A 12,205-nucleotide genomic window follows, 5' to 3' on the forward strand; every position below is an offset into this window, starting at 1 on the left:
CTCCCCTCGTACTGTTTGAGTGTGAACTGCTACTACTACATGAACCTACTGATGCACCTTGGTATTTCTGAGCTAACCTGCCACACAACATCTAAAGGTTGTGATCTACTACTGATCAGGATCAGATCTCATACCCCCCAAAATCAAGATTTCAACTTGGCCAGGACTCTAATATCTACAGTATGTGGTTTTTCTTTATTCTCTGCATTTTCTAGCACTGTTGCACTTAGGTTTTAAGTTAAAATGTGCATTCAACTCAGGCTTTATTCTGGTACTTGTCCTCTAATAGGAACAACGCGCAGCAGGCACCTTTGCAGGCAAAGGGTTACTTGCAGTGTATTTAGAGAACTGGTCTGTTGCAGCAAGGCAAAAGGAGAAAATACCTCAACTATTTTTCCCTTTTTTCCTGCCCTTCCTTTTTTTCTTTCTTCCCTGCTGCTACGCCTTTCAGCCTGACCCCAGCCCAGAACTGAGAAGTATAGTTGTTGACTAAGTGTGGAAGAAAGCAAGTACCAATCCATTTGTTCATACAGAGTTTAATTTATAAAAGGAAAAGTCGTTTTGAATTGACAGTTTTCATTTACCTTTGTATTTCCACTGCTGTTAAGAACCTTCGTGTTCTGTGATAAAGGTAGCTAACAGACTTGAGAGATTTGCCATGTTGTCAGCTAGCATTTGGAAATGCATTTGTAACCATGTTGGCCCTAGCAGACTAATGCATTGCCTTTAACTTCTTCCCAGATGCTGAACTAAAGCATTATTTAACAGGCAGCTATTTGAGGGGTGGAAAGGTGCACTGATGGGCTGTTACTAAAGCAAATACAATCTGAGAAAGTTCCAGTGATTGTTCACAAAAGTGTATTACACACAGTGTTGTGCAGCTTCTTTTTACCAGTCCTGCATCGCGTAATTGGGCACATCTCTAGTTTGAGTCTTTTTCCAATAAAATCTGAAAACTTGTGACTAGTAGCTTGGAAACCTCATTTTGAATTATTGACCAAGAATTAATGAATCATTCATAGCCTGTGTCAAAATATTTTTATGTTGCTCATATGCCATCCTCCCACCATGTTGGGGGGGAGGGAGGAATTAAAAGGGGTTTTGAGGTAAGACAGCAGCAAAATAACAAAAACTTACATTAAAAGTTATTAAAACTGCAAACAAGGATTCGAACTGACTATCTAATTAGTTCTTGGAATTCACTGCTGGGTACTGTACAAAAAAATCTAAGGTGTAGTTAGAATATTAGATTACAAACCTAATTGGGCAGTATAATTTTGCAGCAATATATAATGAGAATTCAGGCCACCAATTAATTCAGTGGTTCAGCTGGTAGAGTTCTTGGGTAGCAGCCAGCTTCACTTATAACCTCAATTACATCCTTTCTTCTCTTGCCTTTCTCCTGAGGGTGATCAGCCTATTTTTTCTACTGCTTATTTTAAAAGGAAATTACTGTGAAATTTCAAAAGTTACACGACTTGAAAATCCAGTGTCATTCCCCAAAAATATTGAGTAATTCATGAGGCAGAGGAAAAGGAAGAATAATATGTTAATAAATGACTTGGATGAAGTACAAGACTTGAATCTAAACACTATCCTCTGCTAAGACAGAATTTTCTTTGTCTCAGTTTTATGGGGCCAATACATAAAGCTCTGTTGAAACAGAGCCTTCTGAAGCCCTCGTTATTCTCTTTATGTCATGGCTGTAGAATCCTATATATTGTTTTCCAGCCTGAAGGATTGCTTCTGAAGCATGTCTGTATGTACCCCAAAATGATAGTAAGTATTCTGCATATTCTACAGTGCTCATAAATTTACTTCTATTTGCTATCAAAGTGGAGGCTGGCCAGGGGTAGCCTTACCTCTTAATACCTTTCTAATGTATTTTTAGCCAGATGTTTTTTGAGGAAGGATGATAGAACACTATACATAAAATTAATCATATATTCAGGAATTACTTCTAATTCGAGTCTGGTTTACTTTATACTAAAGATGAACCAAATTCCCGAGTCTAAAAACTATTTTCATATTTGAGAAACACTAAAGGGTGCTTCAGTTTGCTGTAATTACTTAAGAGAATAAGCCAGTGCTGAGGCAATTTAAATTATCAGTTTATATTACAGATAATTTTAAATCCAAGTGACTTCCTCTGGGAGCTAGGGTTTAGGAACAGTAGTAGAATTATGATTTAGGAACATTTCAGTTCTTTTTAGGACTTCTTATATGGGGTTATTAATCTTGGTTTCATATTTAATCCTTTTGGATTTTCCAGGCCCAAAATATGTTTCTTCATTGCCTTAATGCATGCCTTAGTTAAGGTGGCAAATGCATGTTCAAAGAAATTCTCAGATTCCGTACAGAATATATTTGTATTTCTACCCAAAAGAGGGTAAAAACAGTCACTTCAAACAAGGAAGATCGCTTTGTGACTGATCCTTTCAAATTTTTGGCCCTACTTTTAGCAAACACGGTTTATGTCATAGGAGTCATTATACTGCAGTGCCTTCTTAAGAGATGAAAGCAGTGGGCTGGATGTCATTAAGACATGTCATAATATTTTCTTTTACCTGTAAAACTGCCTTGTGCTTATGCAATTTATCCTGAAGAAATGAGTTTAGGCAGTCCCATTACAGTTTAGTATTGCTGTGCATTAGGAAAATATTTACATAGAAGACCTTGTAAGTAAACAAGACAGACATCACAAACAAAGAGCAGAGGAAGATTTTTGCAACAAATTGAACTGGGGATTTGCTTCAAAAATACGAAATCAGATGGAAATTCACCAGGTGCAAACAAGCTTGTGAAAGCAGTAGAAGCAAATTGTAATGCTAATGGAAGCCCTGTTAGGATGCAATTCTCCAGTCCTTTTCTATGTGAAATTGTTTAGTCCTGTCTTCTGCAAGTGGTCAATTGAGGTACTATACCTAAAATTACAGGTTTTTTCCCTCCCTGTGTTCTTTGTTTACCTACGAAAGAGAGCCGGTCCCACTCCAGGAGAGAGTAAAAGCCTCATGTATGTGGTGCCTTCTGACAGTAAAAATTGTGAACGTAATTAAAAGATAATAGAATACAAGAGTGCCTTTCTCTTAATGTTATCCAGCTCTGACAGATGAAGCTAAGATGCTTGTTTTTGAAGCAGTTACAAACTGTTTTCAGAAGGAAAGTTCACATCCTATTAAGCCTTTAAAGCTTAGATTTTCCTCTCTCCCAGAAGATGGTTCGACCTGTTACTTGGATTGAGTCCAAAAGTCTTTGCTGCTGCTATTGTTATCATGGTGGCATCCAAAAGGTTTTCAGTATGATACAAACACACACACTTTCCTTCCCTAAAAGACTTGCCATGTGACATTATTGTAAAATCTCACCATGGAAAGCCCTAGTAGAGTTAATCTACTTTCCGTGGCTGCCATTACGCTGTTGCTAATGCTACAGTGTCCTAAAGAACTAGTTCAAGCTTGTTCCTATAAAATGTGATATTTATTTGTGCGGAAGCAATTTTATAGGCTATACCATAGTAGCTGGTCTCAGATATTTGCTCAACGTCCTCCAAATTTTGACTGGAAAATGAAGTCATTTTCTCAGCTTTAACAGTCATTCCTCACCCTTCATGAAATTTGCCAACAAGATGTATCACAAATGGTAAAAGATGCATGCTGTATAGATTAATAATTTCCCTCTTAAAGTTTCAGTTCTGTTCTGGAAATGAAGGTCTTTGCTGTTTTCTGCTGCATTACAGCTTGTGAAATATGGCTTCATATTTCTCAGCGGGTCTCCTTTCTCTTGTTTTTTGTTTTTTTTTTTTTTCCTAATAATAATAAAAAGCCCGTAATTCATGAAATGCAAATATATAGTAATCCAGCATTTTGATGATAGAGCTAGTTACTGTTCTTGCTATCTGTGTCTCTCCCTTGAAGTAATTTATTATTTGAGTTGGCACCAGTCTTGGCACCAATAGGGTGAGCTGCTGACCATGCTATTGCACCAGTAGCTTTTGGTGGCCTCCTCCCTTCAAGTAAACTCCGTTCCTAATGATGTGCTTTTATAACCTGTTATTGATTAAGCAATCTAAATCCCATTTCAGTCCGCATAGATGTGTCACTGAAAATCAAAAAAACATGTCAAGCACTAGTTAAACACATTCAGTTTGGAAAACAAGTTGTCTGTTAGAATAGATGTATTTCAGCCCTTCACAGAACTAGAATTTTAGATGAAGAGACATTTAAAATCTTTACAGCTGTATCAAGCTTGAAGGAAAAAGTGCACAATCGATCTTTCTTCTTAGTTTAAAAATAAGTATAATTCGTGGTTGCAGGTGGGATTATATCAGAATAAGCTTCAGGCACAATAAACTTCATGGACAATAAAGCTTGTTTGTTAGTCTGTTCGTAATTGTTTTTGTGACATCGTTTTGATCAGAACCCAGAATGTCTCCCTTCGGAAAGGCACTTTAAAGTATTTTCTTGAGACTAATATAAGACTGTTTGGTCTCCCCAGCAATTGTACCTTTTCAAAGTATGGTGCTGGAATGAGCATTCAACTTCTTTAGGCTTATTCAGGCTGGTTTGATGCCTTTTTAGTGGTTAGTCTTTGCTACTTATTTGCATCCCTGCACACTAGAAAATCTCCCAGGACTGAACAGATGTAGTTGATGTATCTGCTGTCTGTGTGATGTACCTTCCCCATGGTTTCAGAAGGCATTTCTCAAAACCTAGAAATGAGGAAATTGTTCCTGTCTAGCATTAGTAACTTTGATGAGCGGCTTGCTTCCCCTCGCAGAAGCAGCTTTGATAGTTTATTAATAAATACATTTTCTGTTCTTCTTGCAACCTATTACTGCTGTTAGGATGCGTATGACTCATGCTGTTATCATATCTTAGCATGTTGGATGCTTTGTGGATGCCCTGTTATTCTGTGGAGGCAAATAGGTAACTAACACAGAGCCAAAGACAGCGGCAGAGCTGGGAGGTGTAAGGATGTGTCACGCTGATCTTCATGAATCTTCTACAATCTTACTTCACTCTTGCTTTCAAGAAACAGGAAACAACAATACCTAACGGCTCACACAAAAATAAGCCCCCTGTGCAGAAAACAACTAGCTGAAGACAGTTACGATGCAGATGTTACGGTTTGCTTGTGCAAATCTGGAAAGGACAATAAAGCAAATAATGGAAGGTCATAAAAAGTGCCTTTCAGGCACTTTTGTGGACTTGGAAGGACTTGGAACCCATCTTGAATGAACAAATTAGCAAGGTATTTGTTCAGTTACCATTCAGAGCTGTGAATTATTTTCATCAAGTTTAAATTTCTCTGAATTCTTGGAAACTACGAATAAAAGGATTATTTACAGTTTCAGAGCAAGTGTCCATTTGTTTTGATTATTACATCTATAACAATGTATTTCTACTAGCTCTTTAGGATCTCAAAGGTCATCATGCATACAAAGATTACGGAATAAATTTACTATGCTTCCAAAAGTAACTCACTCAAAATCCAAATTGTCTAAACATAAATAGGTTTCTATTCCAAAAAATTTGAGGATGTTTATTTATATTCTATCTCATTTGATGTGGTAACATCATGAACCACATTTAGAGACTGTGAGCTGGTCTTTTCTAGTATATGTAACATGCACTGCAAATGATGTGCCCAGTCTGATGACCGGCATGTGGTGCCCAGTCTGAAGTCGCTGTATATTGTGTGTGTGGGTCTTCTCCAGACAAGAAAAATCAGCATCTTTGTAGAAGATAAAATACTGCCTGTAATTATTATGCCATTTAACTCTGCCTTTTCCAGGTCTCTTGCATCTCTATTGGAAACTGTAAAGACCACTTGTTAAGATGATCAAACTCATGCGTGCTGCGACCTGGTTGGTAGACTGGTTATATCAGAGGAAATGCAGGCATATCATTTTATATTCTTTCATGGTGCTTAGGGAAGCCCAGGAAACGGAACCTTTGTTTTTCAAGATGAGGTTTTATACTCTGAGAAATGCAGTTAATTAACATCTGTTGCTTCCAAATATATATAGGTGTTTCTGAAAGTCAGTATCAATGTTAATAACTATTTCAATAGTGTGAAGTATTTAAATATGTATGTATCTGATACATAAGACTATTTGAAGTGCAGCTGAAATGGCTGAGACTTTATGTCTGCAAGGCAGGATGAATGAAATGTCTCTGTGCCACAGACTTTGACTTTTCCTTCCACCGTCTGCTCCGATTCAGAATAAAGTGACCCCACTTTACTGAAACTTACTAACCAAGATATTACTAGTTATAGAAACTGAACTGAAATGGTTCTGTTGAAAAGCTTTTAGGTCATAATGATGTATAATTAGCTTATACATATATAGAAATCATTAATAACAGTTAAAGATTTGAAGATAAACTGTCACTCGTTTAAGTATGCCAAGATTTCAGGATGGAATTTTTTGGTGAGAAGTAAATGTTTTTCGCTATCTGAATTCTGTCCTACATCAAATTAGCAGTAAAACATACATATACACTGTCTTTGTATATACATATTTTTATTTATAATACAGAATCACAGAACGGTTCGGGTTGGAAGGGACGTTAAAGATCATCTAGTTCCAACCCCCCTGCCATGTACAGGACCACCTCCCACTAGACCAGGCTGCTCAAAGCCCCATCCAGCCTGGCCTTGAACACTTCCAGGGATGGGGCATCCACAGCTTCTCTGGGCAATCTGTTCCGGTGCCTCACCACCCTTACCGTAAAGAATTTCTTCCTGATATCCAATCTAAGTCTACCCTCTCTCAACTTGAGGCCATTACCCCGTGTCCTATGATAACACTCCCTGATAAAGGGTCCCTCCCTACCCTTCCTGTAGGCCCCCTTTAGGTACTGTAAGGCTGCTATAAGGTCTCCCTGGAGCCTTCTCTTCTCCAGGCTGAACAACCCCAACTCTCTCAGCCTGTCCTCATAGCATAGGTGCTCCAGCCCTTTGATCATCTTCGTGGCCCTCCGCTGGATCCGTTCGAACAGGTCTATGTCCTTCTTGTGTTGAGGACTCCAGAGCTGGATGCCGTGCTCCAGGTGGGGTCTCACAAGAGCAGAGCAGAGGGGCAGAATCACCTCCCTCGACCTGCTGGCCACGCTTGTTTTGATGCAGCCCAGGATACGGTTGGCTTTCTGGGCTGCAAGTGCGCATTGTCGGCTCATGGTGAGCTTTTCGTCTACCAGCACCCCCAAGTCCTTCTCCTCAGGGCTGCTCTCAAGCCATTAAATACCCACATATATATATATTTGTAGTCTGGAGTGTGTATATAGATACACATACATGTAAAAATAATGTGAGGTATAATTGCGTAGACAGAAAAAATTATCTGCAGACATCCCTATGTTTATAATGTGTGAATAAGCTGTATATGTAAATTCACAGAAATGTAAATGTTCTGGTGTAAATTGTTTCTTCTTGTAGACAATTACACAGAAATGATACTGTATATTTTAGCTACCCCAACAAGTGCTAGTATGGCCTAGCATTATGTATGGGCCCATTTAGATATACGTGTGTATGTATTTATTCATATATAAATGCCTTCCAGTAATAGTGAAGTTTCAGAGGTTAAATTACAAACCTTTAGTATTATTAACTTGACCAATTTTCTGCTTAATATATCACTTCCTTGGCAGATGTTGGCGGGTTCTCTAATGTGTATCATTAAATATACAGAAGCTGTGGTGTTGCTGAGTAAATGTCATTTATCTCTCCCACTTTGAAATCTTAGTATCACATTATTAGAGCTTTTGTTCAGTCTCCTCAGTCTAAAATGTGAGTAATGTCTTGAATTCTGTTTGGTAATATTTGCATAACCAACTCTGAATGTTTAGGCCTCTTCAAGGTAAAGGTAGGGCCGTGTCTGGATCAGTTTACTTTTATGTTATTGTAGCTGTTAGGCTGGAGATAAAAAGGCCGGTTACGCTTTCTCCTGAAAAGGAATTAGGATTTACTGACTATTATGGGCTACAACAGAACTTTTTGCCAGACAAAAACTTTTCAGGTATCATGGTATTTATCATTCCTTCTTCTGCTTAATACTAATGAAATGGGCACATTTCATTATGTAATGAAAAATGCACACAAATTGAGTTTAGAGGTTTCACTGACACAGTCTTCCATGTTGAAACTGTCCAGGCTCATTCCTGTTTCGTTTGGGAGCAAAAATATGTAAATTTCAGAAAGACTGGGAAGTTTTATTTACTGACTGATGGCATTGCCACGGCTCAGCAGCTCAGTGGAGGCCCTGGGTCTGCTTCTCCACCATCGCTTAAGTCCAGTTAAAGAACAGCAACATCTCAAAATCCTATATAGACTCACCCCCACTCATATTATTTTTTTTCCAAAACATTGTCAATCTATAAAACAACTTGAAATGATAATTTGGATATAATTATAAAGCTCAGATTAATGGCCTAAGGCTTAAATATACAGAGAGATTTTAAGATGCAAAGTACCTCCCAAGATACATAGCAGTAATATTTGCTCAATGATGAAAGAGTCCCTGAATATATCTGAATGTAGATAATGACTTGATTTCTTTGTTGAAGTGATAATCCATTCAAAGGCTTTTACAGTTAATTACCTCTAAATTACTTGTATTGTATTAGGTTATTCCCTGAAAAACAGGACATATGCTAACAGATGAAACTAAGAGACAGAATCTCAAATTGTTTTATGATACTCTGCCTAGCACAGCTGGGTAATATAGTCATATTTCTTACCCTGCTTGACACAGATGACATGTGATGTACTTCTCAGAGGATCGTCTTTTTCTTTATACCTCTTTATCTTTCAAATAAAACATAATGGATTTTATCCTAGTCAAAGTTCCCCCTGTGTATCTCCACTACTGAGGGCCCTTGGTGAAGACCTATAATCCTTTACGTTATAATATTCAGAGGAAAAGTGAGAGTAGAACAATTAAAAAATTAGTAGGGGAGGAAAAAAAGCTTAAAGTCTTTTCACATGTGAAACTTCAAGCTTTTATGTTCGCAGTGCAAAAACAATGTTTCTGCTTAATTCCACTTCTTCTGCATTTAGTACAAAGAGAAATAAGTAATTGCCTCACTTGTAGAGGTGCTTTGTTCATTTTGCTACGTAAAATTGATGGTTTGAAATTTTTATAGAACTGGTACTTCTAGGAGTATCATTTTTCATTTCACCTTTTCTGTTGTCTCAAATGACGTACATTTTGTATTGCCACATTTTGCACTGTTTATTCTTCAAACTCTTGGTTTGATACAATCCAATAGCTCTACCAAGTACCACAAATGTATTCTTAAAAACAATACCAACAGTACTAGGTGAGTGTTCTTTAGAAAAATAAACTTCCTTCTGTCTTTTGACAGTTTAAAGCTCTTCTGGTTACCATTCTGTTTTTTTCTCTCCACTGGAATAAATGTAAAACTGGGTGTTTTTACTACACAGTATTGTGGAAATGATGGAATGCACAGTAAAATTGCAAATTAGCACTGGATGAAACCCAGACCCTGATACAGTAGAGGGAGATTAGAAATGATTTGTTTTGTCTCTGTGGGGAGGTGTGCCAGATGTCCCTCTGTTTAAACAATCCCTGATGATTAACCCCTGAAACAGTACTCTCTGTAGCTGCTTGCTTGCTCGCTCGCTCTCAACACCAAATCAGGCAGCATACAGGAAGTTCTGCGGGATTGCCTCAGGCATAAAAGATAAACTTCCCCAAAAATCAAAACATATATAGTATGCAAAAACATCAGGTTTAGATGAAGGGCATAGCCTTCTATATAGTGTCTTACTTCCAGGCTGTGTAATGATGCAGTCCAAGACAATCAAGTAACGCAGTTTTACTGTACTAAGTCTGCTTTCTGTTGGCCAACGGGCCAATTGTATCAAGCAGGAACCATTTGCAAAGTAAGCGAAGGTGATTTTGAACACATTACAACTTAAGTTTCTGTAACGTGTCTTTATCTGTAGTAAAATTAATACATGTATGTGCATGTATTCATGCACATCAAATGTACGTAGCTTTTTTCCACAGAGCAGAAAAGTATCTGAAATTAATGCTGAGATTGCGCATTAGTGGCTTAAAAGAATGGAAGTGTCAAAATGAAGAGCCAGGCATGCTGCTGGTGTAAATTGGTATAAGCCTAGCAAAGTCAGAGGATCGACTATCTTTAAGACTTGGCTTTGGTTTTGTCCTCTTGGGCTGTATTACTCTCTGAAGACAATAATTACACGAGCACAGTTTTTTCAGTAGTTAGTATATCACCATCCTTTTTTAGCAGTTTGCGGAGTGAAGACCTTGCTTTCTTGTATAATGTTCTATTTTTATATCAATGATTTATTATTTTTTTTTAATACACTATAACTGAACAGGAACAGCCAATAATGTCTGTGCCATCTTAGTTTGCAAAATATCAGTAGCTGCTGGCTAGATGATGGTGAGGGGCTCGGTACGTGTCGGTGAGAGACCCACCTGCTTACCCCTGAGTTTAGCTGTTGTCACCAGCCTCCTCTTCAGCACAGTTGAGCAATTCCCATTAAGTGTTGTGTGTCTGCCTCTTCCTTGCAAGTGGGCTTTTGTCTGGAAATGTTATGTATGTTACGTATTTTAGTCAAGGTAACTTAGTTGACCGGCTAAAAATAAACGTCTTTAATTTGCTATAGCTACAATGCAAAAGCTGCTACTGTGAAAATTAGCTTCATCCCAACAAGCATCACGATTGTAAAGTGCCTTTTTATGGAACAGGAACTATCATGCTGCCTTTGAGAGGACACAAGCAATGCAGACAAGCGCAGTGTTTCTGTCCTGCTGCTTAATTTCCTAAGGTGAGCAGTGAGATCCATGTGTACCAAAGGAAGGTATAAGTGCATATGTGTTTTTTACTTTGTGGTAGTTGTTAGGAGACTCTGCTCCACCGTTGATGTCTGGAGTCCCTCATGCTGCGCAAGTATTCATTATGGCCATTATAGAGATCATGACTTGCAATGACTTGGACCTAAGCTGAGTTGACATTTTGACCCAGATTTAGCTGATTAGGGAAATATTTCCATTTCAAATTTGGCATGTGCTCTAGGCTACCAGGAAAACTAGGGCACAGATTCCCAGAGGGTGGGGGTTTTGAATTGGATGTGTGTTCAAATGTATGCTTATGTAACTATGGCACTGCTAAATCACACACCCGTTTCTTTGCTTGACTATTAAATAGTCAAAAGCAGACATTGTTCCTTACTTTTGCTTTCGTTTGCCCCGCCAAGCTTGAAAATTTAGTATGCAAATAAACTATATTCAAGAAATATTATAGTAGTGATTTTTCCGTGCCTGGAGGTCAGTGTGTTTAAAGGCACAATAAAGTTTGCAAAGTGCTTTATGAGTAGTAAAGGGTGGAACTATGGTGTTTGCGAACCCAGCACAGCCAGGTAAGCATGAAATTTGCTCTCCATCCATGAGATTTGACATGGGACAGCATGACTAAAGATCAGGAAAGTGCTTCCAAAGAGGGGCTGTGCTCTGCCTTGTCAACATTGTTGCTGCATAAGGTAATGATTAAAAAACTCTGTGGATGCACAGTAATTACTTTTATCGTAAAGATTATTTGGAGTGGTTGTATGTAATTCTATTTAGGAACTTAGATGCTTGAAATACTGTTTACATTATTTCTCCTAGCTATTGGGTGTAAATAATTGCTTACTAGAAGGTAGCTTTTAGCTACCAGCCTCTTGCTTACTTCTGTAAGGATTTCTCTGGAGAACTTTAGCATTCAGAAGTTAATATTGAAAGCTGGATGAAACAGAACCAAAACCCCTAAACCCAACCAAAAAGGTGTGTTTATTAGAGAATATAATCACCAAGTTGTTTAGCTTATCCTTACTTAAATGATTGTCAGCTTAACTAATTAGCCTAATTAGGCTAGCTGCATAACATACAATAAATATGATATCCTGAAAAGCTTCTATGAAAGTATTTACTTCAGTTGTTCTACAATTTGATTACTAAAAGCTTATTTCTTTCATTTTGGGAAAAGTAACATTTTTGTTGCATGTATATTCACAAAATGTAGACATGATGGACTTGGAGGGAAGAAGAAATATTATGACAAGATTTGAATGTGATCTGTTGCTTCAAATCAAATAACCCAATACTTTTTTTTTTTTAAAAAAGTATTTTGATTACATATACATCATAAAACTGTCAGTGTTGGAA

At 37.8% G+C, this 12,205-nt stretch overlaps 1 protein-coding gene across 4 annotated transcripts in view; it reads left to right on the forward strand.

Moving 5' to 3' along the window:
* The window catches only part of CCSER1 (coiled-coil serine rich protein 1), a 695,545-nt gene that overhangs the window by 514,885 nt on the left and 168,455 nt on the right, over nt 1-12,205 (forward strand). The window lies entirely within an intron of this gene.

This window comes from Rissa tridactyla, chromosome 5 (assembly GCF_028500815.1).
Source record: "Rissa tridactyla isolate bRisTri1 chromosome 5, bRisTri1.patW.cur.20221130, whole genome shotgun sequence".
Lineage (NCBI taxonomy): Eukaryota > Metazoa > Chordata > Aves > Charadriiformes > Laridae > Rissa > Rissa tridactyla.